This window comes from Canis lupus, chromosome 11 (assembly GCF_011100685.1).
Source record: "Canis lupus familiaris isolate Mischka breed German Shepherd chromosome 11, alternate assembly UU_Cfam_GSD_1.0, whole genome shotgun sequence".
Classification (NCBI taxonomy): Eukaryota; Metazoa; Chordata; class Mammalia; order Carnivora; family Canidae; genus Canis; species Canis lupus.
The window spans coordinates 19,592,810-19,620,519 of NC_049232.1; the positions used below are offsets into that span (position 1 = coordinate 19,592,810).

Sequence of the window (27,710 nt, forward strand, 5' to 3'; positions counted from 1 at the left end):
AGACTGGGGGCGAAGATCAGAGAAGAAAGGGAGCCAAGGACTCCATAAAGCATTTGTTCTGAGCAACTAGGTAGAAGGACTGTGGCTAGGTCATGAACTGCTTTTTGAGCAAGGGAGAATTAAAAAAAAAAAAAAAGATTTTGTATTTTATTTATTCATGAGAGACACAGAGAAAGAGGGGCAGAGGCAGAGGCAGAGGCAGAGGGAGGAGCCGGCTCCCCGCGGGGTAGGGAGCCCAACGAGGTACTGGATGCCAGGACCCCAGCCAGGACCCCACCTGAGCCCACGGCAGACGCTGAGGCACTTAGTCACGCAGGCACCCAAGCAAGGGAGAATGGTAAACTTAGGGGAAAAAAGAAAACTAATATGCACTAATACAGTCAATCCAGATGGAGGGGACGTCTCTGTCACTGCCGTCGCATTCCGAGTGTTGCAGGCCTTAAAACTTACTGTCGGCGTCGGTGGAATGTTGACTGCCGGACGGGCACTCTTACTAGAGGTGTTTCTGGTTTCTGGGATATATAAAAGATACAGCTAAAGAAGGCTCAGAGATCCAGGAGACCAGTAATCTCACACTCTAGAAATGTCAGCTGGAAGTTCTAGGCCGAAAGAAGCCGGCCAGTTAGGGCAGATTCGCCGATCCTGACGTTTCCGCTAGGAAAAAGCGGTGGCCGCGGATTCCAGGGCATCTTCCTCGGCGGCGCCCCCCACAGGCCGGGGGCGTGCCCCAGGGCTCCGCGCCGACCCCCGCCCGCCCGGCAGCCGCCGCGGTCCCCCTCCCGCCGCAGGCACCGCCCCTCCGCGCCAGCCGCGGGGCGGGGGGCCAGGAGGGGCTCGCGTGGCCGTGGTCGCCATCTTCCGGCGCGTCCTTCCCCGCGTGGGGCGGCAGCCCCGGCTCTCCGCCCTCCTCTCGCCTCGGAGCGGGGCTTCCCAGGCGGCGCAGCTGGGGGGCGCTGGGCGTCGCGGGGTCGCGCGGCGGAGCGCGACGCCCAGGCGGGGCCGGGGGGCGGGGCCGGGCGGGGGCGGGGCGGGGCCGGGGGCGGGCCCGGGGGCGGGGCCGGGGGCGGGGCCGGCGCGGCGACGGCGGCAGCTGCGCGGCGGCGCAGGCCTCCCGCGGCTCTCGGGGCGCGCGCCGCCTCTCGCTCCGCCCGCGCGCGAGCCTGGGCAGGGGAGGGAGGGGCCAGGAAGCGGCGAGCGCGCCGGGGAGCGCAGCTGCGGGCGTGGGGGCGGCAGGAGCCGCGGAGCCGGCACCGGGAGAGGCTGCGGCTGGAGCGGCGGCCGAGACAAAGGCGCGGGTGAGTGCAGGGGCGCCGGCCTGGGTCGCGCGCCGCCCCCCCTCCCTCGCGGCCTCCTGGGCGGGGGCCCGCAGCCTCGAACCCCCGCCGCCGCCGCCGGCTCGCTGGGGAAGCGCGGCCGGGCCCTGCCCCCCGCGCGCTGCGGGCTGCGGGCTGTGGGCTGAGCCTGCGGCTCCATTTTTCAGGTCTGGGCGAGGTCTTCCTGCGGACCCTGCCCTCGGGGTTTTTCTGCCCAGTCCTTCCGAGACCCGGTTTACACGCTCAGTTCAAAATCGTGGACGGGCGGGCGGCTGAGGGAGCCAACGGCCAGCTTGCAGTAAAATGGACATGAAGAGACCCCCCCGCTCCCCCCAACTTCGCAGGTCTGGGGGGCGCGGAGGGCGGGCGGAGAGAGCCGGGGTTTTCCAGGGTGAGGGTTTCGGGGTGGGGTGAGGTGAGGTGGGGGCGCTGGACCCCTGCCTCCGAGTCGGGACTGTCGCCCGAGGCGTGCAGCGGGTCTCGCCGCGCTTCTCCTGGGCCGCGGACAGAAAGCCTGGCTGACCACCTCCTCGCAGGAGCCCGTGCGACTCGTACAGGTTGTCTTACCCCGCGCTTGCCGCTTCGGTTGTGATTTTCTTTTTCTTTTTTTTTTTGGCGGGGGGGGGGGGGGGTAACGGGTGTGGTAGGTAGCGGCTCGCCGATGCCGCCTTCAGAGCCGAAAAGCCCCGATGGGCTGACTTCGTGTGTACTTGAAACAACATTGGGATTTCTTTTTAGTGGCTATGATTTTAAAGGATAAGCTTTTTGTACGGGGACTGGGTGTGACGATGTTCAGTTTCCAGAATTGACACATGTTGTTAGAGAGCCGGGCTTACCGTAGGTGCTCAGTAAAACATTTGAATGAATGAACCAACGGATCCTGAAACCACAGAACTGATTTCACAGGTAGGAAAACGTAGACACAAACCTTCTGGACTCCAGGAAGAAGCGTTCAGAAACAACATGTAGTTACTGTTTATATGCTTGTTTTCACCCACTGTACACACACACACACACACACACACACACACACGTATACATGGTGTTGATGATCAGCTGTGCTCAGTGTTGGGAGTGTAGAAAACGTAGTTGAAATGTGGGATTTTTCATTTTGAGGAAGAGGAGGTAGACATTTTCTGTTATTTGAAATTAAGTGTTATTTCTGATTTCTTGTGAAAGACTGAGGAACTAAAGAAGAGGTGCTTGGATTGTGTTTTGTTCTGAGACTGCCAAAGTCTATTTCATTGTGAATAAAGCAGGCAGTGTGCTTTTGGCGGACCATGGTGGCCTGGTCTTCATTTGCTTTTTTGAGCTAGAGGTGTCTAAAGTTAGGGGGAAAAGAAAACTGATGTACTAATTAAACTCTACCGTTTATTCAACCGGTATTCATTAAGCACCCATTATGGACTGGCACCTGTGTTGGTTGCTGAGTTTCTAGAAGCAAACAAAACCCACAATTATCGCTTTAACCTGAGCGTGAAGTTCTTTCCTCATTATCGATGTTGCAAGTAAGGACTGTCTTACTTACACCCCCCACTGTAGACTTAAAGTTGGGAAAGCTGGCAGGTGGACTGCAGGAAGTGCAGATCCATAAGTCTATTTAAAGGTTAGTAAATAACTACATAGGGCTGAGATGATTGGGTTGCATTTTGCTGGTTTTAGTAAAATCAGTCTACATTTTAAAATGAAGGGAGGGAGAGGTTTAACAACTATTTTTTTGTTTCCTCCTTCCATAGTGGATGATTTTGGTACTGTATTTATTGAAGAGTAATATATTTGTGGTTGTTTCCTGTAAATAATCTTTGTTATACAACATTTTCTATTAAAAAAAAAATGCCCAAGGAGAAACACTGGATTCCTTAAAACAAATGTTTTAAATAAACCACCTATTTGGATGCTTTATTTTAACCTTTTAGTCACTGTTTACAGGTAAATATGATATTGACTTGATCATGCTGAAAAGGGAAGGACTACTAGTAATAATTTGTGGTTCCGTATTTGGACTTTCCCCACTAGTATTGCGACTGTGATGGAACTCTGCTTAGTAAAAAGAGAATGTGGTTTGTAGTAGTTCTGACCATAAGGTTGCATTGCCTGCTTTTGTCTTTATACACATAGGATTTTTTTTTTTAAGTGCTTGTTTTATTTGGCCTCATTAGAAGGTTCCAATGTCATTTTATGATCATTACAAAATAATGTAAATTAACTTTTTCATAAATGGCATTTCAGTTTCAGTGAACCTTTTTAACTTGTTAACACCTTATACATTGTTGAAGATAATAAGTACTTTCAGTTAGAACTTTCAGATTTTTAGATTGGCTGCTTGCTTTTTGTGGTTGTTGTGCTTGGGAGTAATATGGAAAATAATCCCTTAAATTTTAATGGTAGATGTATTTAAAAATGTATATTTCTTATAGGAAGAGTTACTTTGACAATATACTGCTGGTAGTCTGGGCTGATGAGAAACCTAATATAGTAGGTGTTAATAGCGATGTTTAAAGAATAGTGTCAGCAAGCTGTGATATGTTGAGTAAAAAATGCTTGGTGTATTTTGTCACCAGAGTTCGTGACTGTCAACAGCATTGAGACGTGTTAAATTTTTTTCAAGAAATAAGAACCCATGGTTAGGTTTTTGTACCTTAAAAAATACTGTGTTTTAGAAGTATTAATTCTCCTTTGGAGTAGTTTATAATGCTTTGAGTCTAAATAAATTCCAGGATCATTCCATTTTATAATTGTTGGAGTATTTGAAATGTTGATGCTTTTTTCCTCGGGGTTTATGTGTGTGTTAAACGATGGGAGTAGGTAGTTTGTTAAAAAAAAAATTTTTTTTTAAAGACCCTTGAGAATGTTTTACGAAGTGTTTTCTTTATCAGATGTGGTTAATGAAGGGATTAAGAATGATGCCCTTGGGGATCCCTGTGTGGCTCAGCGGTTCAGCGCCTGCCTTTGGCCTGGGGTGTGATCCTGGAGTTCCAGGATCGAGTCCCCTGTGGGGCTTCCGGCAAGGAGCCTGCTTCTCCCTCTGCCTGTGTCTCTGCCTCTCTCTCTCTCTATGTCTATCATGAATAAATAAATAAAATCTTAAAAAAAAAAAAAAAAGAATGATGCCCTTAAAAAGCATTGCAGCTGTGCTCTTGTTTGTATAGGTTGTTAGAGAGTATCAATTTGCAAATAATTTCTCACATTTATTCCCTAGGACAGGTTGCTATTACATTTTTATGTCCTAGGTGTCATTTTTTGGAAGTATTGAGGTTTTCATCTGCTTTAGGAGTCTGGCGTACTTTTGTTAATGCTTTATATTAAGGTTTTTTCTCACAATTGGAAATGCATGTTAGTTTTCATCTGTTACAGTGTTCTTAATCTCAGTTCTCATGAAATATTTTAATATTTTATTGAAAATGTTAGTAGTGCTTTTGAGAGGAACATTATGGGTTCCCTGTGTATTCTTGAGAAGAACTGAGTGTGTGTGCTTATCCTTAATACTTAGTTAGGTGAGGGAATTTATCTTGATTTTTCTTCCATACCACGTGGAAAAACTTGGAATTTAGCTTATTAATAATTAACTTTACGCATCCTGCTACCTCACTTCAAAGCTTAAGAATACTTGAACTTTTCTATAATACTGACAAATCATGAACAGAGCAGGATTTAGCTGAAAGAGTTGTGGGAATCCATCCAAAGGGAGTTTCTGAACTGAAAGCCAAAAGACTTGGTAATAAGTTGTCTTTATCATGACAACACAAAATACCTGCAAATGTGTTTTAGTCAAAATGGATTATAGTAAAACAAACTCCCTCTTTTTTTCCTAGAAAGCATTAGGTAACTCCATGTTAAATTTAGGTGTTTTTGAAAATGACTAAATGATGATCACCGATATTTCCATTTTATAGCTTACCCAATTAGAAATTCATGTTAAGATTTCTTGTTAAATCTTTGAATTATTGTAAACATCTTTTAGTAAAACATATAATTTTGTTCCATTTAGCTTGGTAATACACTTTCACTTTTTGCTTAATAAAGCAAAAATGAATTTTTTGTACATTCTGCATTGTGTATATTTTGCACTTTTTTGTGGTGGGAACCCGTATTTGTGGAACTGGTATGTGCAATGGATGGGACTTCATAAAGCTTAAGCAGGAAACAACTCTCTGTACCTTCAAACCATTCCTGTAGGTTGAGTATTTCCCTGCTCTGGATGAGCTTTTAGGAAGATCAGGTTGCTTTTCTAGTTAGTTTTAGGTAATAAAAATTCTTGTGCTTACTTGTCAATGATAGTGTTATTTTAGTCAGTAGAAGGCATAGCTCAGGATCACATTCAGTGTTAAAACTCTTAGACAATTTAGAACTTCTCTTTCTAGCTCAGAGCTTCTTGAGCCCTAGAAGCCTGCTTTGGAGCAAGAGTCCTGGTAGGTGTGTGTTGTTTTACCAGCTCCTCTTCTTCACTGCTGTCCAGATTCATCTTGTCCAGGGTCCACCTCAGTGGGGAATAGAATTGGGGTGAGAAAGGTATGATTTTAATGTGACTCATCCTGTTTCGCTCTGGCATTGGTGCTTTCTGAATCAGGCAGGTTGTTCAAAAGTGGACTTTCTCCAGAAGTGCTAGAAATGGTTTTCTTGGAAATTCCATGTGTGGGAACCTCCCAGCTACAATTCTTGTGATATAATTCTTCTATTACAGTCCCTTCACCTTTCAGTTTCCTTCAACTGCAGCCTCACAACGCCCAAGGAAAGGTTTTACTTGTCTTTATAATAGTTCTATAACTTTTTAACCAGATCTGCCCTTTGCTAAGGTTATTTCATACCTCGCAGTTTCATGCATTCCACCAGAACCTCCTCATTGTACCTTTCCAGCTCCTTCTGTTAATTATGCCACTTAAACAGTAATTCTGTGTCTGGGACCTGCCCCAAGCCCTCCTTCCTCCACGTTCATGCTTTGAATCCATGGTCCACTGTTTGAAATTTTACCTGCGTACACCCTCAATTCCCTGTAGCACTTCTTCACTGTACTCAGCTGGCCATCTGCCTCCCCCACCTCCAGTTCTCCATCTAGTCTAGCCGATATGTGGCAGTTGATTGTGGCCTGAGGAAAAAAACCAAAAAACACCGATACTGATCTGTTCTCCCTGTAAATTCAGGAGGGTTTTTCGTACTGTCCCCAGTTCTGTAATCTTAAAGATTGTATTTTTTTAAATTAATCTCTACATCCAAAATGGTGCTCAAACTCAGGAACCCAAGATTATGAATCGCATCTTCCCCTGAGCAAGCCAGCCAGTTGCCCCAGTTTTGTAATCTTAGTATATATTTCCCTAGTTGAATTACTCTCCCACTCTCCTAAATTACTATTTTACATCTCTCCATTTTTAAATACATATTTTATTTAACCTCAGTTTGCCAATATATAAAACCCAGTGCTCATCTAATCATGTGCCCCCCCTTAATGCCCATCACCCTATATCTCTCCTTAAAACTTCACCTTTTTGCATTTTCATCTGATGACTTTGCTTCCTGTGTATTAAAAACGAAAGCAATCAGAAGAAAACTTTTTCATCTCTCTTTGCATCTGTACCCACACTCTCTGCATTTTCTATTTTGCTATGACCATGGGTTCCATTCTTGCCCCTGGTTCTATACTCTTCTCCTTGTCAAGGACATGGCATTGCCTCAGGATTCATCCCAGGCTCCTGGCTTCCAGTGAGCTGTGTCATCACTGTTCCCCATTTCTACAGGATCATTCTTACCAGTGTAGAGATGTGCTGAATATCTCCCATCTTTAAAACAAACATACCTCTCCCAACACATTTTTCTTTTAACTACTATTTTCTGAAAGTTATTTGTGGTCATCAGTGCTCCATATCTCTTTGGATCCGTAACATTCAGTTTTTTTTTTTTTTTTCTTTTTCACTCTACTCTTGTTGAGTTTACTAATGACCTCCTTGGTGATATATTCCCTAGTCGGTTCTCAGTCCTAATCCTTTGGATGAAGCAGCAGCATTTGACATAGTTGATAATTTTCTTCTCTTTGAAACCTTTTTCCCTTTGCTTCTGGGACACTACTACTTACTTTTAGTTTCTTTCTTTCTTTTCTTTTTTTTTTGTAACCCCCAACTCCTAAAAAATAAGGCAGTGTCCTAGAGCTCTATGTTTAAACCTCTTCTATATTTATATGTAGTCTTTTGTAATCTCATCCTATTCTCCAGCTAGAATTATCATATAGTTCAAACTAAAAATGTTATCCTCAGCTTAGATCTTTTTTCCTAACCTCCAGACTTTTGTACCCAACTGCCAAGTCAGCATTCCCAACTAGACATCCCATATTTCGTAAGTCAAAACTAACCTCTTCATCTTTCTTTCTTTTACCCCAATGATTGTTCTTATTCCATCTCCCTCATCTTACTAGGTGTCAACCTCATTTTTTAGTTTTTTGTGGCTGAAACCTGGAGACATTCTTGACTTCACTTTTTCACACCCCTACGTCTAATTCAAAATAATGTATCATGCAAATATGTCCTGTACTTATCTTAAAATCTACTATAAGACTAAATACAGCCATAACTTAGTTATTCTCAACTCCTGCCACTCCATCTAAGCAACCATCGTCTCTTGCCTATCTTATTTTAGTTGTCTCTTTCCTGGTCTCTTTGCTGTTTCTGTTCTCAAGACAGTAGTCAGGGTGATCCTTTTGAAATGAAAGTTTAATTATGCTACTTCTATGTTCAGAACCCTTCAGTGGCTTTCCTTAGACTAAAAGCCACAATATAACAGGGCCTACAAAGGCCCTCCATCATCTGTACCTCCTTCTTCTCTGATGATGTGTCCTATTACTCTCTCCTTGGTTTATTCCACATGAGGCAGATGGATCTCCTTAAACTTTCTTGAACCTGCCAAGCACAGTTTTGCTGTAGTGTCCTTAGGGAGAGAGCTTTCTTTTATTCACTGCAGAATCCCCAGTATTCAGAACAGTGATACTACGCACATGATGGGTATTCACATTTGTTATATGAGTGACTGCTTATCTTGTTATTCATGTCTTTGAAAACAGCTTTTATGTATGTTTGTATAACTAAAAGTATTTTGACTCTTTAAAATCATGTAGTACTAGAAGAATTAAGTAAAAATATTTAGATAAAAAGACAAAAAGTATGTTCAAATCAATTTTTGTGTATGGAAAGTGAAAATACACAGGAAAATGGTTAGGGACAGATAGGAAAGAACAGAGAGGTGTAAGGTAAATGGAATAAAGAAAAGAAAAGCCTGATTTGGAAGTAGGGTGATAACACTTACACTATTTTTGTCTTGCTCCATACTTCTTTTGGGCTGTTTCTTGAATTCTGAGTGTTGGTGATTTACATGGGCTTAGGCTCTGCAGGTTGGGCTGTATTACACCTTGCTTTTATCAGGGATATTGGTTCAGGTGAAATTGAGAGCCAAAACTTGGTTGCTTTTCTATTGCCAAACTCCTTTTGTTAAAGTTAATGTTACAAGAAACCGCTTTATCTGACTATATTCTTAGCACTTCTCAATTTATTTTGCAGAGAGCTCAAGCAGAGGTGTCATAGTTTTTTTTTTTTTTTAATTTTTATTTATTTATGATAGTCACAGAGAGAGAGAGAGAGGCAGAGACATAGGCAGAGGGAGAAGCAGGCTCCATGCACCTGGAGCCCGATGTGGGATTCGATCCCGGGTCTCCAGGATCGCGCCCTGGGCCAAAGGCAGGCGCCAAACCGCTGCGCCACCCAGGGATCCCGAGGTGTCATAGTTTTAAAGATTTTGAGTGTACACAAATTTATTAGTATGCTTTGTGCTTAGTATTGCACTGCCTATTTACTGCTCTCTCAGAAAAGGGGGGTCTGTAAGTAGTTTTATTGTAGTTCTGTGGTAAGCTAGCAGATAGCTACATTAATGTGCACAATTTTATTGAGTAATGTTTATAAGCATATTTGTGCTCTTAAATGAAAAATACTTGAATGTATATATGTGCATTTTTAAAACTGTAGTTTAAGTAATATTCAGGTGGAAAATGGGAGTGTGAGGGAAATTAATGATAATGCAAGCTTCCAGTATTTCATTATGCTGAGACAAGATTTTTTAAACCCTTTTAAAAATTAATTAATTAATTAATTACTTTTGGAGATTTTATTTTTAAGAATCTCTACACCCAGTGTGGGGCTCAAATCCACAACCCTGAGACTAGGAGTCACATGCTCCACTGACTGAGCCAGCCATGTACCCCTAAAATTTATTTATTTTTAAACTCTTTTTTTCTGAGTTATGCCTTATTTCCTGTTAATTAAAAAAAAACTTCTAGGGGTACCTGGGTGGCTCAGTCGGTTAAACATTGCCTTTGACTGTGGTTATGATCCTGGGGTCCTGGGAGCCTATTTCTCCTTTTCTTCTTAGCTCCCCCTTCTGCGGTTGCATTAGTGCGCGCTCTCTCTTGCTCGCTCTCTTGCTCTCTCTCTCCCTCTCAAATGGATAAAATCTTTTTTTTAATAAAGATTTTTATTTATTTATGCATGAGAGACACAGAGAGAGAGGGAGAGAGGCAGAGACACAGGCAAAGGGAGAAGCAGGCTCCACGCAGGGAGCCCGATGTGACCCGATCCCTGGTCTCCAGGATCCCGCCCTGGGCTGAAGGCAGGTGCTAAACCACTGAGCCATCCAAGGATGCCCGGATAAATAAAATCTTAAGAAAAATAAAAAAATAAACTTAAAACTCCCCTTTTCAAAAAAGATTTTATTCATGAGAGACACAGAGAAGCAGGCTTCTCTTGGGAAGCCCCATGGGGGACCAATCCCAGGACCCCAGGACCACAACCCAAGCCAAAGGCAGACGCTCAACACTGAGCCACCCAGGCATCCCTTTAAAAATCCTTTAAATAGTGAAAAGAGGTGGCTTAGAAGTTCCTGAATAACTTTTTATGCATTAGGTATAAGTTACTCTCCATAAACCAATCTAAAGACTTCCCTATTTTTATGTAATATGCAATAAATTTGTCTTGATTGACTTGTCTGATGGACTTTTATATGGCCAAAAGGTGGACTTAATTTTCATGGTCATAGAGGTATGGGTACGTATGTGTTGGTTTGTATTTATAGTTCATACTATAATACGTAATGTAATACGTATATGTCATATACGTAGATGTAATACGTAGATGTCATATAAACTTGTGTATGCTTGATACTTTAACTCCTAAGCAATAATACCTATAAGTCAGGTGTGGTATATTTTTCTTTCATATTAAATAGGAAATTAAAATATAAAAATTTTCTTACTAAAATGTGACACAGGTTTTTTAAAAATTTTTATTTATTTATGATAGTCACAGAGAGAGAGAGAGAGAGAGAGAGAGGCAGAGACACAGGCAGAGGGAGAAGCAGGCTCCATGCACCGGGAGCCCGACGTGGGATTTGATCCCGGGTCTCCAGGATCGCGCCCTGGGCCAAAGGCAGGCGCCAAACCGCTGCGCCACCCAGGGATCCTGTGACACAGTTTTTTAAAAGTTTTTGTATCTTGTAAAATTATTTTGGATGACATACTAACAAGTGTTTGTCTACAGTTTTGAATTAATTGTTCTGTTTTGTAGGGTAATTATGTAATCTTCATTAGAATTTCTCATTGTGGGCAGCCCCAGTGGCACAGTGGTTTAGCGCTGCCTGCAGCCCGGGGTGTGATCCTGGAGACCCGGGATTGAGTCCCACGTCGGGCTCCCTGCATGGAGCCTGCTTCTGCTTCTGCCCGTGTCTCTGCCGCCCCCCCCCCCCCCCCCCCCCCCCGGAATTAAATAAAATTTAAAAAGGTCAAGAATTTCTCATTGGCCTATATGAACTCATAGGTTACATTTCACATAAGAAATACCCATCTTGGATTAATAAAATCCTTATTTCTGGACACCTGAGTGGCTCAGTTAGATTAGCGTACCAGTCTTGATTTTAACTCAGGTCATGATCTCAGGGTTGTGAGATTGAGCTCTGCGTCCGCCTCTGCCCTGGGCAGCAGGCTCTGTGCTGGGCATGGAGTCTGCTTAAGATTCTTTCTCCTCCCTCTACCTCTCTCCCCCATATATGCATGCATACTCTCTCTCTCCCTATAATATGCATTCATTCATTCAACAAATTTATCAAACTACTCTTCCCGATCTGCTAAGGATAAAATACAAACTGTACTCACCGAAAAATACAAACTCACTCACACTCTGTCTATATAATAGGGACCTGACAACTTCCCAGGGTAGCTCACCTTTGCTCACTGCGTTTAGCCACTAAATAATTTTTCAAATAGGCTTTGCTTGTTCTTGCCTTAGGGTTTTTATACTAGTTGTTTCCTCTGTTTGAAATGATGGTTCCCAGATCTTTGCAAGGCTGGCCTCTTATCTTTTAGATCTCAGCTTAAAGATCACCTCATTTCCTCACCACTTTAAAACAGCACCTTCCCATCACTGTTACACTTGCCTTAGAGCACTTATCAGATCTTAATGTTTTTAACTTTTAAAAAAAATATTTATTTATTCATGAGAGACAGAGAGAGAGAGAGAGAGAGGCAGAGACATAGGCAGAGAGAGAAGTAGGCTCCATGTAGGGAGCCTGATGTGGGACTTGATCCCGGAACTCCAGGATCATGCCCTGGGCCGAAGGCAGACGCCAACTGCTGAGCCACCTGGGAGTCCCATGCTTTTAACTTTTTAAAGCGTGTCCTAAAATAGATTAAGCTTTATGAGAGCAAGGAACTCCTTTTTCTTGTTCCTTGCTGTCAACAATGCTCAGAACAATACCTGCCACTGGTAAGTGTTTAGTAAAGTGGGCAGCCCCGGTGGTGCAGCAATTTGGCGCCGCCTGCAGCATGGGGTGTGATCCTGGGGACCTGGGATCGAGTCCCACATCGGGCTCCCTGCATGGAGCCTGCTTCTCCCTCTCTCTCTGCCTGTGTCTCTGCCTCTTTCTCTCTGTGTCTATGAATCAATAAATAAAATATTAAAAAAAATGTTTAGTAAAGTGTTGAATGAATAAGGTAGTAATCTCATCTATTTTTTTATTGTGAGTGAATTTAATTAGTATACTGACATCTTAAAGTGTTGAAAATGTATTCCTTCTAACTTGGGTGAGTAGGAAATGGGATTATTCAGTCAAAAGCCTGATTTAAGTATGAAAAAATTTAGGAACTGCTGTGATGATCCTTAGAACAGTCTTGGGTGGAACTAGTGTTGTGTGGAAGCTGGTGATGATCTTGTGCATCTTTCCAGCTCCATGTTCAGTGACATCATTATGGCAGCTTGAAACCGGCTATGGTAGGACTATTTACAACATGGGAATCTGCAAAAGCTATAAATTAGGGCCTTTTTTTTTTCAGAGAGGTAGCTGTTAAATATTTATCAGGAGACCACTGGATGGAATCTCACAAAATTGCTGTTTTTATGGATAAAAAATGCTTGAATATTGACAAGCATTTTTTCTTATGGTTTAACCAAGCAGAGTTAGTTATTTTGGTTTGAAGATAATTTATTTTAGTCTGTGTAGTCAGTTCCGTCAGTGATTTACCTCAGTGCTGTACTTTTCTGTTTTTCAAAGTTGCATTCCTTTCACATCTGATGATGATTTGTAGATTCTTTTATTGTGTAAAAACTGGTTATTTGTATGTTTGTATCTTAATTGTTTAACTGTACATCTTATTTTGACTAGTTCATTTCAGAGCAGGCACAAAAGATCTTGAGATGCCTTTGAAGGTGTTTTTGGTTTGCTTCTGAGTTGCTGTGCCCATTGTAAGGTGTTCTTTTCCTGGCAAAGAAAATAGAGCTGATTCAATCTGAGTCATAAATTATTCGGTAACTTTTATTTTAAAATTTGCTTTTCAGAATGATTTACATAAATACACCTGTGTTCAGTTTTTCTTTTTTTTCTGACTTTTTTGTTTTCTTCTTTTGCCCGTCTACCTCTGAGTGCTTACTTGCTGTCTCTGATTATCTATCTACTTCCTGCTACTCTGATTTCTTCTCTGAATCATTATCTCTAAATCAGTGAAATAATGTTCTATTTCTCAGGTTTCAGTAGTTATTCTCTCGTCTCTCTTATGATCCACCTGCACATTCCATGCTATTTTCACCCTCTTCCCCCCATTCAATAAAGAGATTATTTTCTTATAGGCATCTGAGGAAATCTATTTAAGATTTTCTTGAGGAAATTAATTTAAAAATTGAACTTGGTTAATTTACTGACAGCTCTTGAGTGACATTAGCATTACACAAACTCTGAATAAGTGGATTTGAATTGGTGATATTGAATTAAAATATGGCACCTGTATTTCTTACCCTTTAACTCAAGTTGTTCTCTCTCATGCACAAGCACTAAACACGTGTTTGATGCAGAGAATCAGAGTATACGTGTAAGCTAAAGAAAAAAATCACATCCATAATTCTCTCATCGTCAGATAACCAAACTGGTAATGTTTTGTTGAATGTCTTTCCAGGCAAATCAATGAATAAGTTGCCTGTTTTTTTACCGAAGTCAGATCTTAGTAACAGTTGAGCAAATACTGTGATCATAAAAGCATGACTTTTTATTACTTTAGTTTGAAAGGATCTCATTGGAAAGTGAAAATTTTGTTTGACAGTGGGTAAAGCTGTAAGTAAAGTTGTGATTAAAAACAATGGTGTTTATGGAGAGTAGAATTGTGGTAAGTCACCTCGACTCAAAAATTACTTCAGCAGTAATTTTTTTCTTAAGGGCTCTTTTACCATTGCACAATAGCTTGATTGTGTTATACCAGCTAAGTAAAACAGTACATGATTCTGTGTACAGTAGACTTCTTTTAATAATAGCCCTAGGGTAAAATAAGGGGCAGTGTAGATAGGTTCATATTTTTTGTTCTGCCCCAACTTCTACCAATGCCTTAATATTGAGATAATTTCAGGGGAAAAGAAGGTGTTTTTTAAAGGTTTTTATCCAGTTTGTAAAAGTTTCATTAGATATTGCTACTTTTTTTTTATTTTTTATTTATTTATTTATTTTTTTATTTTATTTATTTATTTATTTATTTATTTATTTATTTATTTATTTATTTATTTATTTATTTTTTTACTTTTTTTTTTAATATGCCAGAAAGAGGAGTCAGGGAGTTCTTGGAAAAAAAGTTTTAATTTAAGAATTCTTGTATTAATGTTTGAGTTGATTTTTGTTTTTGTGGATGTGCAGATCCTGTGGAAGAATCCCTCATATATATTGGTATATTCCATGCTTTGTAAATCAGTCCTAATCTTATCAAGTAGCTAAAAGTACTTTTGTACTAAAAGTAGCAGTTTTTGGGCAGCCCAGGTGGCTCAGCGATTTAGCGCCGCCTTCAGCCCGGGGCCTGATCCTGGAGACCCGGGATCGAGTCCCACGTCAGACTCCCTGCATAGAGCCTGCTTCTCCCTTGGCCTGTGTCTCTGCCTCTCTCTCTCTGTGTCTCTCTCTGTGTCTCTCTCTCTCTCCCTCATGAATAAATAAATAAAATCTTAAAAAAAATAAAGTAGCAGTTTTTAAAGCTATATGAAGGGTCCTTTAAGGGTTGTATAATTTAAATGACTTTTCCTCTATGACAGCTGTATTCATTACCTATAGAAGAGTAGAAAGTTGGTTTCCTACTTGTTTTTATTTTTTTATCTCATATTTTTTTTTTATTGTATTATTGCTTACTTACAAGCTCCTGTACTCTTTTCCTGAGTAGCTAAAGTAGCCATTTCTCTTAACGTAGTGCTACCTCATGGGTGATGCATATAATCCTGTAAACATGTCTCATGTCATAAAGAAGGATAAAAGGCATTATAATTAATGTAGCCTTTTCTATTGAGAAATGATGCATTTGTTGCAAAAAGGGGAGATTAGCAATTCCTAAAAAAATGTTTTTCAGTGAGTTTGTAATATTTGTAAATGTTGGAAGGTTCAGTGAATCTTGATATGAATTCAAGAAAAGTGTTTAGAAATTCATGTAACCCAGGTGGACTCGTATTGTAATGTCCTTTTAATTTGCCTATTGTAGGAGGAGAGTGGGTCTTGTGACTGAGAAATAGGTATTTTTCAAACTTTAATTTCACAGTGAATTTTTAGTCTCCCCAGTTTTGTATTTGTTTTGTGAATAAGACCTTGTTTTTGTAAGAATGATACAAACTAAAGCTCAGAAATTAGTCACATAGTAAAGGGCAGCACCACTGTTCAAAATCTTGTCTGATTTTCAGAGTCAGTGACTTGGGAAGCATTGTAAAGTGGCAGAAAGAACATGGACTTTGGAATTAGGCACACCTTTGTTTGATCCATAACTTCACCATGTATTTGCTTCATAGCCAAACCCTGAATCTTGGTGATCTTAATTTTTTCTTTTTCTTTTTCTTTTCTTTTCTCTTCCTTTCTGTTCGTTTATTCGTTCATTTGTTCATTTGTTCATTCATTCAGGAGAGGCATAGGCAGAGGGAGAAGCAGGCTCCCTGCTGGAGCCCGATGTGGGACTAGATCCTGGAACTCCGGGATCACAGCCTGAGTGGAAGGCAGACACTAAACCTCTGAGCCACCCAGGTGTCCTTGATTTTAATTTTTTCTCTATTAAGTGAGGGTAATAGTTTTGGGAGGATTAAATGAGGTATACATTAAGTATTTGGCTTGCAGAAAGTATTAATATTTCATTTCGTTTTGCTACTGCATATTATTTTAAAACCTCTTCAGAGTCAGTTGAACATTTTACTTGAAAGTGAATTGCAGTCAGGAAACTGGAAATTCATGTAGGCCAGGTGAACTCGTATTGTAATGTTCTTTTAATTTGCCTATTGTAGGAGAGTGGGTCTTGAGACTATTTTAAAAAGTATTTTAACTTTAAGAAGAGTGTTAAAGTTAAAAGCCTAAGTAGAACAGATTGAAAATGGTAAGAAAGTAACTAAACTCTTGATTTATAGTATATAGTATAACAGTTATGGGCATAAAGATATCTGATTGTTTACTTATTAATTTATTTTTAAGTAATCTCTACACCCAACATGGGCCCCAAACTTGGGACCCTGAGATCAAGTTGCATGCTCATCCAACTGAGCCAGCCAGGTACCCCAACGATGTCTATTTTAAAGGCTAAGAACTGACACGTTGCAGAAGAAAAAAAAGGGACTAAAATATGGAAAAAAACCAAGTTTCTCTTACTAGATTTAAGATTTAAGAACTGTTGCCAATTCACTTGATCACAGTGATACAGGTACTAAATTTATTGCTGGAGGAAGTGTAAATGTGTATAACCTTTTTTTTTTCTCTCCCAAAAGCATTTTGATGTATATCAAAGACTAGTGTTTTTTTCCCTGAGGCTCCAAGGAAATAATCCTTGCTCTTTTTTTGAGAGAGGAGGTGCTTTTTTTTTTTCTTTTTGTGGCAGCTTTATCGAGATAATACATGTGACACTGTGAGTTAGAATAAGAAATAATCTATTTGGTCTTCCCTGTTTTTGGTGTAGAGCTCCTAAATCTCTTGGAATTTTCTAAGAGAGCTATAAAGGTGTCTTTTGTTATGTTAATGAGGTGGGTTTTGGGAGTCTCTAAAGATGGCCGCTGGTTGCTAGGGGAACCAACCCTGTGATGAGAGGGTTGGAATTTTCAATCCTACCTCTCTGATCTGAAAGTTGAATTGCCAGTGACCAGTGATTTAATCAATCATGACTGCGTAATGGAGCCTCCGTAAAATTTAAAGGATGGGGTAGGATAACTTCCTCGTAGTGAACACATGGAGGTGCTGGGGGGGAGTGGCATGCTCAGAGAGCAAGGAAGCTACAGGCCCTTTTCCTATCCCTGTGTAGCTCTTCCATTTGGCTGTTCCAGAAGTACATCCTTTCATAATAAACTGGTAATCTTGTGACTGAAACATTTCTCAGACTTTTGTGAGCTGCTCTAGCATATTAATCAAACCTGAGAAGGGGTCATGGAACTTCTAAAGTTCAGAAGCACAGATGACAGTCTGGACTTAAGCTTGACCTCTGGAGGGTGGAGCAGTCTTGTAGGACCGAGCCCCTTTACCTGCCTGTGGGATCTGGTCTAGAGCTCTCTAGGTATGTTAGGATTGACGGCCAGTTGGTATTGGAGAATTGCTTGGTGTTGGTATGTTCACTTCAGAATTGGTGTCAGGATTGTTACTTACCTATCCTAATCTACCTTTTAAAGTATTTAAGTCAGTGTTGTGCAACCATCAGCACTGTGTAATTTTACTTTATTTTTTTAAAAGATTTTGTTTGACAGAGACAAGGAGCGCGCACACAAGCAAGGGGAGTGGCAGGGAGAGGGAGAAGCAGGCTCCCTGCTAAGCAGGGAACCCAACATGGGACTCCATCCCAGGACCCTAGGATTATGACCTGAGCCTAAGGCAAACGTTTAACTGAGTGAGCCACCCAGGTGCCCCAGCCTTGTGTAATTATAGAATATTTTCGTTACTCCGAAAATAAATTAACAGTCATTCCCCATTCCTCCATCTCCTCCAGCTCCTGGCAACCACTAATCTGTGTCTGTCTCTAGATTTGCCTCCTTTGGACATTTTATATAAATGGGACCATACACTTTGTTTTTTTGTGAGTGGTTTTTTTCTACTTAGCATGTTTCAGGGTTCTTCTATGTTGTAGCATGTATCAGCCCTTGGTTGTTGTATATGAATATTATTCAGTTGTATGGATACACCACATTTCATTTATCCCTTCATCAGTTAGTAGGTATTTGGTTTGTTTCCATATTTTGGCTATTAAGAATATTGCTGTGAGTATTAATCTGCAACTTTTTGTGTGGATATGTATTATTTTTTTGTAAAATTTATTTACTTATTGTAGAAGAGAGCACAAGTAGGGGATGGGGCAGGGGGAGAGGTAAGCATACTCCTCATTGTGTATTACTGATAAATTTATCCAGCCAAGATCACTCACTGTTGTAATGTTACTTTTTTATGTTGACCTAACATTTGTCTTATATTATAAATAAACATAAAGTAAAAAAAGAAATCAGACTACAGTTTAAGAGAATCACTTTATGCTACATTGGACAGAAAAGGCCAGCAATCAATGTGCTTTTATGACAGTCAGTATCACTTGAGCAGGAAGATGGAAGAGAGAGAAAATGTCAAGCAGATTCCCCTCTGAGTGCAGAGCCAGTCCCTGGGCAGGATCTTACAGGTGTTGAGATCATGGCCTGAGCCGAAATCAGGAGTCAGGTGCTTAACTGACTGAGCCACCTAGCACCCTCTCAGTATACATTTTAAACTTCTTCCTAGTGTATCTGTGAGAGTTCTTTGCAAGATACAGATAGTATCTGGGATTTTCAAATAGAAGAATATTATACAGGCCATTTGATACTTAAAAAAATCATTGGATGGTTTGGAAGAGTTGGAGTTAGAGAACCATCACTGGATTATATGTTTAAGAACGTAAGGCCATAGCTGAAGGGTCAGGAAGGTAACCATCATAGGTATGCTGAATATGTGATATGACTGCTGCTTGCTTGCTCTGGCTACTAAAGTTATTGTAATTGCTTCTAATCACATTGATTTCATTGTGTTACTGCTAACCACTTAAATGAGCAATATAGAAGGATAGCTTCATAATTTTCTTTCCTTCACGTTTGCTTTCCAAATCTCAAAAGAGGCCTTCTTAGATTCCCAGTGCTAACTATAACATGAAGTCTGGGAAATGTGGTTTATTGGTTTTATTTTGTTTTAACTTCCCTGCACCTGAGGCACAGGAAGGCACATATAAGGAGTGGTAGGAAAGAATGAATGTCAAGTGCAACTTGAGTAACCTAACATTCAGCAGAAGCCTTCATATTTTTTGGTGATAAGGCTTTATGTCTTTACATCCAGTGTATTTTGAAGATGGTGAGATAAAAAAAATCCACCTTAGATTTGATATGTTCAGGACATTTTCTTATAATGTGAGCCCTTACCCTTCTGTTATTTTCATAAAGCAGCATGTCTATTGTAATATTTCCATTTGGAAATAAACCAGTGTTTGTAGAAAGTTCTTTTATACTGTGTTTACCTCTGGGTTGAATAGGTATAATATTTCCAGAGAATATGATTATAAAATACTCTATTTTGGGGGGTGCCTGGGTGGTTCAACTCTTGATTTCATTTCAGATCATGATGTCAGGGTCCTGAGATTGAGCCCTGTGTCAGACTCCAAGCTCAGCAGGGGGTTTGCTTGGGATTCTCTCTCTCTTCCTCTTCCACTATCCTCCCCCTGCTCACACTCTCTGTTGCTCACTCTCTCTAAAATAAATCTAAAAAAGAAAAAGAAAATCTTGCCTTTCCCTAATTCCTGTTTTTCACAGGATTAAGGTAATAATGTAATTTAAAATGTTTCTTTTTAAAAATCATTTAGTGCTACCTCTCTGTTCATTAATTTGTCAACATAGGAGAAGCTGCGGTAATCTTTAAAAAGAATGTGCAAGCAAAAGTAGCTTTTCCCCTTAAAATTTAGAATGAAAACATGTATGCTTTTCTGATATTGAGCTTGCTGATTGATTGATTGATTGATTGAGGCATCTGGGTTGCCCAGTCAGGTGTCTGATTTCTGCTCAGGTCATGATCTCAGGGTCCTGGGATCAAGTCTCGCTTAGGACTTCTCACTCAGTGGGGAGTCTGCTTCTTCCTCTCCCTCTACATATCTCCCAGCTTGTGCGTACATGCTTTGTTTCTCTCTCACAAAAATAAAACAAAAGTGAATAAACAAAATCCTGATTGGAGCTGAAATTAAGAGTCGGACATTTAACAACTGACTTATCCAGGTGCTCCAGATAGTGAATTTTTTTTAAAGAAATTTTTATTTCCTTATAAAATTTTGAGAATATTACAAGTTAGTATGCTTTTGTATTAGAAAGTATTTTATAAAAAAAAAAGAAAGTATTTTATAGCTGTCATATTTTGTATTTAGTATTTTTAGTATGTTGAGCATGTCATTAAATAGCCTTTTGCCAAACAACTTCGAAATGTTGTATCTTGGGCTCTTCACTGTTAAGTATTTGAGAATATATTACTGTGTAGCTTCATTTGGCATCTGTTGTTTGCAAGACAGTATTAAGTTGACCTGGAAACCTAACTCTGCTTGCTTTTCCTTTCCTGTCCTGTCCTGTCCTGTCCTGTCCTGTCCGGCACGATTGGGGTAGACAGCAGGAGAATCTTGAGAGGACTGATGGTGAAGCTTGACACAGGCTGGATATTACAACCCTGAGATCATGACCTGAGCCAAAAACAAGAGTTCAGCACTCATGTGACAGCCACTCAGTGCTGCCTAAGTCTGCTTTAGAGATGCCTGTTGACTGCTTGCAAGGAGCATGGGATTAGGTGTTGGTATAAGCATTTTTGGGCACTGAAATTGAAGGGTCAGTGCCCATTTTTTCCTCCCAACTATTTTCTAAATTGATTATTTTTATTATTATTTTTTTTTTCATTTTTAAAAATTTTTATTTATTTATGATAGTCACACACACACACAGAGAGAGAGAGAGAGAGAGAGAGAGAGAGAGGCAGAGACACAGGCAGAGGGAGAAGCAGGCTCCATGCACCGGGAGCCCAACGTGGGCCAAAGGAGCCCATCGCGCCCTGGGCCAAAGGCAGGCACTAAACTGCTGCGCCACCCAGGGATCCCTAAATTGATTATTTTTAAAGAGCTGATAGTATTCTGTTGCTATCCTAGTTAGTTCTAGGGCAATGTTACTCTGTGTCTGCAAGTTCATGTATCTTTGAACTTTCTTGTGTATGTACTTTCTAAAACTTTTTTGGAAAACTTTGTACTTCCTCATAAATTTTAGAAATGACATTACAACCTTAAGTTTATGAAATTTCCAAAGATGTAATTTCTGGAGTGTTGTATGTTGTCTAATGTTTTTAAAGAATGTATTTCCAAACACCTTGACCCTGTGTGTTCTGCTTATTCACTTTAAAGGAAAGAAATACTGTAAAATTTGTTAGTCCTCCTTGTCAAGTCAGACTGTGTATGTTTTCTTGTCAGATGTGGCTTGACATTTGCAATGCTAATAGAAATAACAACACCTGCACTGAACAACTACTGGATAACTATTTTCATTACCAAATTCTAACATATTGATTAGACAAGGAGTCTTGCCATGAATTTCTTTGAATATTTTTTGGTTTGCTTACATGAAGCTCCATCTCTGCCAGTTATGCCTTTGGTGCACTGTAGACTTCTTAGAAATCAGTACTAAGGCTTGAGATGAGTTAAGAAGTTGGGCTTTCTTCTACAACATAGAAGGGTTATAGTGAAAGGGAAAGTGGAAAAAGAATGAATGATGCCTAGGCACATCAATTTTACTTTACTTAAAAAGTTATTTTAAATCATTTTTTTGAGCAATCTCTATGCTCAACCTGGGATTTGCACCCATGACCCTTAGACCAAGAATGGCACACTCCACCGACAGAACTAGCCATATGCTCCAAGGCACGTCCGTTTTAAAAAGAGCATAGAAGGAATTTAGAGACCTCAAAGTGGATTTCCTTACAACTGTCCAGACCTATCTTATGTAGTACTGGAAAGTATCAGACCTTACACCGGGTTGAAGGGAATAGTTAATCTTCTGCTTTAATTGGTATTGTGTATTTATCTTTTTAAGTAAATTACCTCCTTTTTAATTTTGCCTTGAAAGCTTTGTTTTGAAAAACTGTAAAACTGACCTTTGTGATGAAACCATTGTGGTTTTCGTAGTGCTCTATAGCCCAGTGAACATAGTAGTCAGACACTTTTTTTTTTTTTTTAAGATTTTATTTATTTATTCATGAGAGAGACAGAGGCAGAGACAGGCAGAGGGAGAAGCAGGCTCCATGCAGGAAGCCCGATGTGGGACTCGATTCCAGGACTCCGGGATCACGTCCTGAGCCAAAGGCAGACGCTCAACCACTAAGCCACCCAGGCATCCCTACCTTACACTTTATACCACAATAAATTCTTGATTTTCCAGAGTTGAGTATACAAAAGAAAACCTTACAAATAATGGAAGAAAACATGAATCATTATAAAAACTATTGGGTGTGGGGAAATCTTCACAAGCCATCCAGCATATAACAATCCCCTGTATCTGTGGCGTAAATATTTCCAAGACCCTAGTAAATGTCTGAAATCATGGATAGATAGCCCAGAACCCTTAGTTACTATAGTTTTTTTTACTATGTAAATACCTATGATAGAGGTTGATGTATTAGGCACAGTAGGAGTTTGATAACAGTATCTAATAATAAAATAGAACAATTATAACAATATACTCTAATAAAAGTTATGTAGAATGTGGGCTTTTTATATCAAAATAGCTTTTTAAAAAAGTATATTAATTTTAAAGATTTTATTTAATGAAATAAATAGAGCAGGGGAAGGAGAAGAGGGAAAGGGACAAGAAGACCCCACAGAGAGTGTGCAGCCCAAGACTGGGCTGGATCCCGTGATCCTGAGATCATGACCTGAGCCAAAACCAAGAGTCAAGTGGTTTAACAAATCAAGCCACTGAGGAGCCCTCATTTATTTATTTTTTTAAGTAATCTTTATACTGTGTAGTGTAGGGCTTGAACTCATGATCTCAAGATCAAGAGTCATGTGCTCTTCCAAGTGAGCCAGCCAGCAACCCCTCTCAGTATATCTTAGTGTACTATACTCCTCTTTCTTGTGATGATGTGAGATGAAAAAATGCCTCTGTGACGGATTGAAGTGAGATGACTGACGTAGGCATTGTGAAGTAATATTAGGCTACTCTTGACCATATTTCAAAAGGAGGATCCCGTGCTTGTGACTGTGGTTGATAGTGGGTAACTGAAACCAGGAATAAGGGGAAGAGTACTGTATGCTTCATTAAAAAAGTAAATGCCTGAGGAGCCTGGGTGGCTCTGTTGATTGAGCACCCGACTTTTGAATTTGGCTTAAGTCATGATCTCAGGATTGTGAGGTTGAGCCCCATGTTTGGCTCCTTGCTGGGTGTAGAACTGCTTAAGATTCTCTCTCTCTCTCTCCCTCTGCCCCTTACCCCACTTAAAAAAAAAAGAAAAAAAAAGTAAACCTCAAAGTTGTTTTATGGCCATAAATTTTTTAATATTTTATTTAAATTCAATTTGCCAACATATAGTATAACACCCAGTGCTCATATTATCATGTTAAATTTTTAAAAATACAGATTCTTCCCTGTTTCAGAAATAACAACTTTAAAAATACATATAAAAGGTCACGATTCTAATTTACATCTAAGTTATCTTGCAATTTTCATCTATTATCCCTTTTGCTTTTGAGTTTAGAGAAATCTTTCAAAGTGAAGTTGTTACAAGCATAACCCAGTACCAATAAACCTTCCTGATGATTCCTTTGCTAAGTTTAGGGGTTATTTGGCTCTTGGTAACAGACAAGGTTGTACATACACAGGAGTGGGTGGAATTGAAATTGTTAGGGAAATTGTCTCTTGTGTTCTCTTGGAATAAAGTACAGATCTTCCTCAACTTAGAATGGGGTTACATCTTAAGAATATCCAGAAACTAAAAGGCATTTAAAACACTTAACCTACCAAACATCATCACCTTAGCCTGCCAGGTTCTCTGAACACTTGCATTCACCTACAGTTGGGTAAAAAAGGTCTAAGACAAAGCCTATTTTATAATAAAGTGTTGAATGTTTCATGTAATTTATTGAATGCTGAAAATGAAAAACAACGTTATCTGTCATTTACCCTCAAGATAGCATGGCTGACTGGGAGCTGTGGCTCACTGCTGCTGCCCAACATCACAAAGTATTGTATCCCATATCGGTAGCCCAAGATAATACCACAATTCAGAATTGGTGAAGTACAGTTTTTACTGAATATATATAGTTTTTTCACCATAGTACAGTTGAAAAATCTTTAAGTCAGGGACTGTCTGTATTGAATACTAAGCTGTTTTAAGATGAGGATCTTGATATTGAATATGTGTGTGTGTGTGTGTATACACACACCGTTAATTGGAAATTTTAATGGTTGAACATAGACTTATTTTTATGGTATATAGATTTGTTAAATTTTGATAATATAAAACTTAGTGAGAACTTAATTTTCTTTTGTTTCTAATTTTAAGATTTATATATTTGACAGAGCACCAGCAGAGGGAGAGGGAGAAGCAGACTTTCCACTGAGTAGGGAGTCCAACATGGGGCTCAGTCCAGAACCCTGGTATCATGACCTGAGCCAGAGGCAGGCACTTAACCAACTGAGCCACCCAGGAGACCCTGTTCTTTTTTTTTCCTTTTCTTTCTTTCTTTCTTTCTTTTCTTTCTTTCTTTCATCAAGTATATCCCCCCCTTCCCTTCCACTGAACAATTCATCATTGGCCACTTTTAGGCCCCTTGTGCCAGGGCTTGATTGAAATATATACTGAATGTTCTGGAAGAGAATGACACCGTTTACCACATCTTAAGTCCTTAGGAAGGCAGTTGGGACAAATTAAATATGTATTGACATTCTCAAAATAAGTTGAGATTTCTGCACCCTCTGCATTTACCAGAAATAATACCACATTGAGTCACTTTTCTGGTGATTGAAAATGTACAGCTGGTAGAAGAAATTTCATGTCAATGATACTGTTGATTGCAGGCGGGCCACTACATAAAAGATACAGAGACTCATCCTTTAAGTAATATTTAGAAAGATCAGGAAGTATTATCTTTGGGAAGATAGGCTGAACTAAATGGAGAGTCTCCTGGGTTCATGGAGTATATCAAATTAAAATGTAATGGGCAGCCCTGGAGGCACAGCAGTTTAGCGCCGCCTGCAGCCCAGGGTGTGATCCTGGAGACGGGGGATCCAGTCACACATCAGGCTCCCTGCATGGAGCCTACTTCTCCCTCTGCCTATGTCTCTGCCTCTCTCTCTCTCTCTCACTCAATAAATAACTAAAATCTTTAAAAAAAAATTAAAATGTAACAACCTCATTTGAGGTAATATAGAAAATTAATACAGGACAAAGAGGACAAATAACTGATTATTTTGGGAACTATGACTTACTTTGCTTTAAAGGGAAGATTTATTGTCTTTGCGTTATCGTGTGTGTTTTTCTTTTGTGGGATTGAATAAAAATATTGAGTTATTCAGTAAATGCTTACTGAGCACTAGCTATGTGCCAGGTACTTACATAGTAGGAGTTCTTTGCAAACTAAAGAGACGAAAATTGTTGTCTTCACAGAGCTTACTTTCTAGTTGGTGAAGACAATCAGTGAATGAGTGAAATTTATAGAATGCCAGATAACTTTAAGTGCTATGAGGAAAAATAAAGCATGGGAGCAAGGTGGGTGGGGACTGTTAAGGTAGGAAATAGGAGATTGCAGTTATAAAAAGGATGGCAAAGGAAGAGCTCAGTGAGAAGACAAAAAGACAGCTCTTAGAGCATCATTTATGATAAAGATAAATGTTGGCAGCAACCTAGATATCCATCTACAGAGGATTAGTTTAATATATTGTAATACATCTGTATAGTACTGTATAGCAAATAAAATCTCAGATATAGGAAGTAATAAAAATTAGGTATGGAATGATAAATGTAATATGCTATCGTTATATCTACCACAAAAATGATATGTCTATTTTATATATGTAATTTTATAAATGCATGTAATATCATTGGAAAGATACATAAGGAAATGTTAATAGTACTTATCTTGGCATGGAGAACAGAGTGATTGGTAGAGTGAGGATGTAATAGTTCACATTCCACCCAAGTGTCCATCAATACATGAATGGAGAAAAAAGATATGGTGGATATACCCCCATGGAATATTACTCAGCCTTAAAAAGAATGAAGTCTTGCCATTGCAGCAACATGAATGGAGCTAGAGTATTATGCTAAGTGAAATAAGTCAGAGAATGACATATACTGTATGATATCACTTCTGTGGAATTTATGAAAAACAAATGAGCAAAGAAAAGAGACAAACCAAAAAACAGACTCTTAACTCTAGAGAACAAACTGATGGTTACCAGAGGGGAACTGGGTGGGGGGGGATGGGTGAAATAGGTGAAGGGGATTAAGAGTACACTTATCACTTACCCTGCTGAGCACTCAGTTATGTCTAGAATTGTTGAATCACTATATTGTACACATAAAACTAATATAACACTGTATGTTAACAATACTGAATTTAAAATAAAATACTGAAAAAAACCACAAACCAAAAAACTGAGTTCATTAAAAAAAATTCACATCCCATTTACTTTGTATTTATACTACTTAGTAAAAATGACTAATAAGATGTAAGAACATAAGGACTGTTTGCCCAATTAGAGAGTGATGGAAAACATACACATATTTATAATAGTGGCTTAGATAGCAGTATAGTCTGGATAGTGAATAAAATGGGTAGTTAATAGAAACATGGGGACTCAGTTCTGTTGAGCTGAAGACCTTGTTGACAGTCACAGTTGCAAAGCAAGGCCAAGGACTGTTTTCATTAGATCTTAGATTGTAGTGATCATGATGGTAACATTTAGATTCATGTGATATTTTTTTTTTTTTTTACTCTTCTAATCAAATGAAAGCTGTATTCATTTTCTAGTGCTGCCACAATGAGGTACCATCAATTGAAATTTGCTATCTAACCATTCTGGAGGCTAGCAATCCAAAATTAAGGTGTCATTAAACCCCTGTTCCCTCAGAAACCTGTAGGGGAATCCTTCCTTGACTCTTCCTAGCTTCTGATGGTTTGCCAGCAATCTTTGGCATTCCTAGGCTTGCAATTGCATAGCTCCATAATCTCTGTCTTCCTCATCACATAGTATTCTCCCTCTTTGTATATTCCCATGGCTGCCTTCTTATAAAGACATCAATTACAGTGGATTAGGGACCCACCCTACTACTACAGTATGACTTCATTTTAACTAATTACATAGGTGACGGTCCTCTTTCCACGTAAGGTCGTATTCAGAGGTACTGGATGTTGTTAGGACTTCAACTGTCTTGGGGGAGATTGTAGGGGGGAATTGGACACAATTCAACTCAAAATAGAGGCTTGTTTCTTTCCTGTTACAGCCTTCCATATATACAAAAATGTTTTGTAGAGTTGTATGGAAAGATAAATAATATTTCTCAAGCTTATTTTTAAAGACTCTTAATAGAAAAGGTTTTCCTATAAGGAGAAGAGATCCCATCTCTGAAGCAAATCAAACTTAAGAGTTAAGTCTATTTATTAAAAGTTATGTTTTAATGAAAATAGGATATTTTTTAGTGTTGTAAAATAAAAGTATAGGGATTGTAAATAGTAGTGAGATATGACATTGAATGACTAATTTAGACCTTGTGCTTGTTAATAAAGTTATACCATGAAGATAAATACTTCCTATTTTCTTGTGCTTTTGTTCTCACTCATATAAAAATGGCTTCTTTCCAGATTGGTTTGACCTAAAGATAAAATTA

At 39.6% G+C, this 27,710-nt stretch overlaps 1 protein-coding gene across 6 annotated transcripts in view; it reads left to right on the forward strand.

Moving 5' to 3' along the window:
* Positions 1-1,157: 1,157 nt before the first annotated feature.
* The window catches only part of CDC42SE2 (CDC42 small effector 2), a 115,783-nt gene continuing 89,230 nt past the window's right edge, over positions 1,158-27,710 (forward strand). For 4 of the 6 annotated variants that reach the window (XM_038552094.1, XM_038552092.1, XM_038552091.1 and 1 more), the window contains exon 1: positions 1,158-1,295. The gene's annotated coding sequence lies outside the window, so the exon portion shown is untranslated. Of the gene's footprint in view, positions 1,296-1,420; positions 1,658-27,710 lie in introns of those variants that run through there. The other 2 variants (XM_038552096.1, XM_038552093.1) reach the window with 2 other exon arrangements.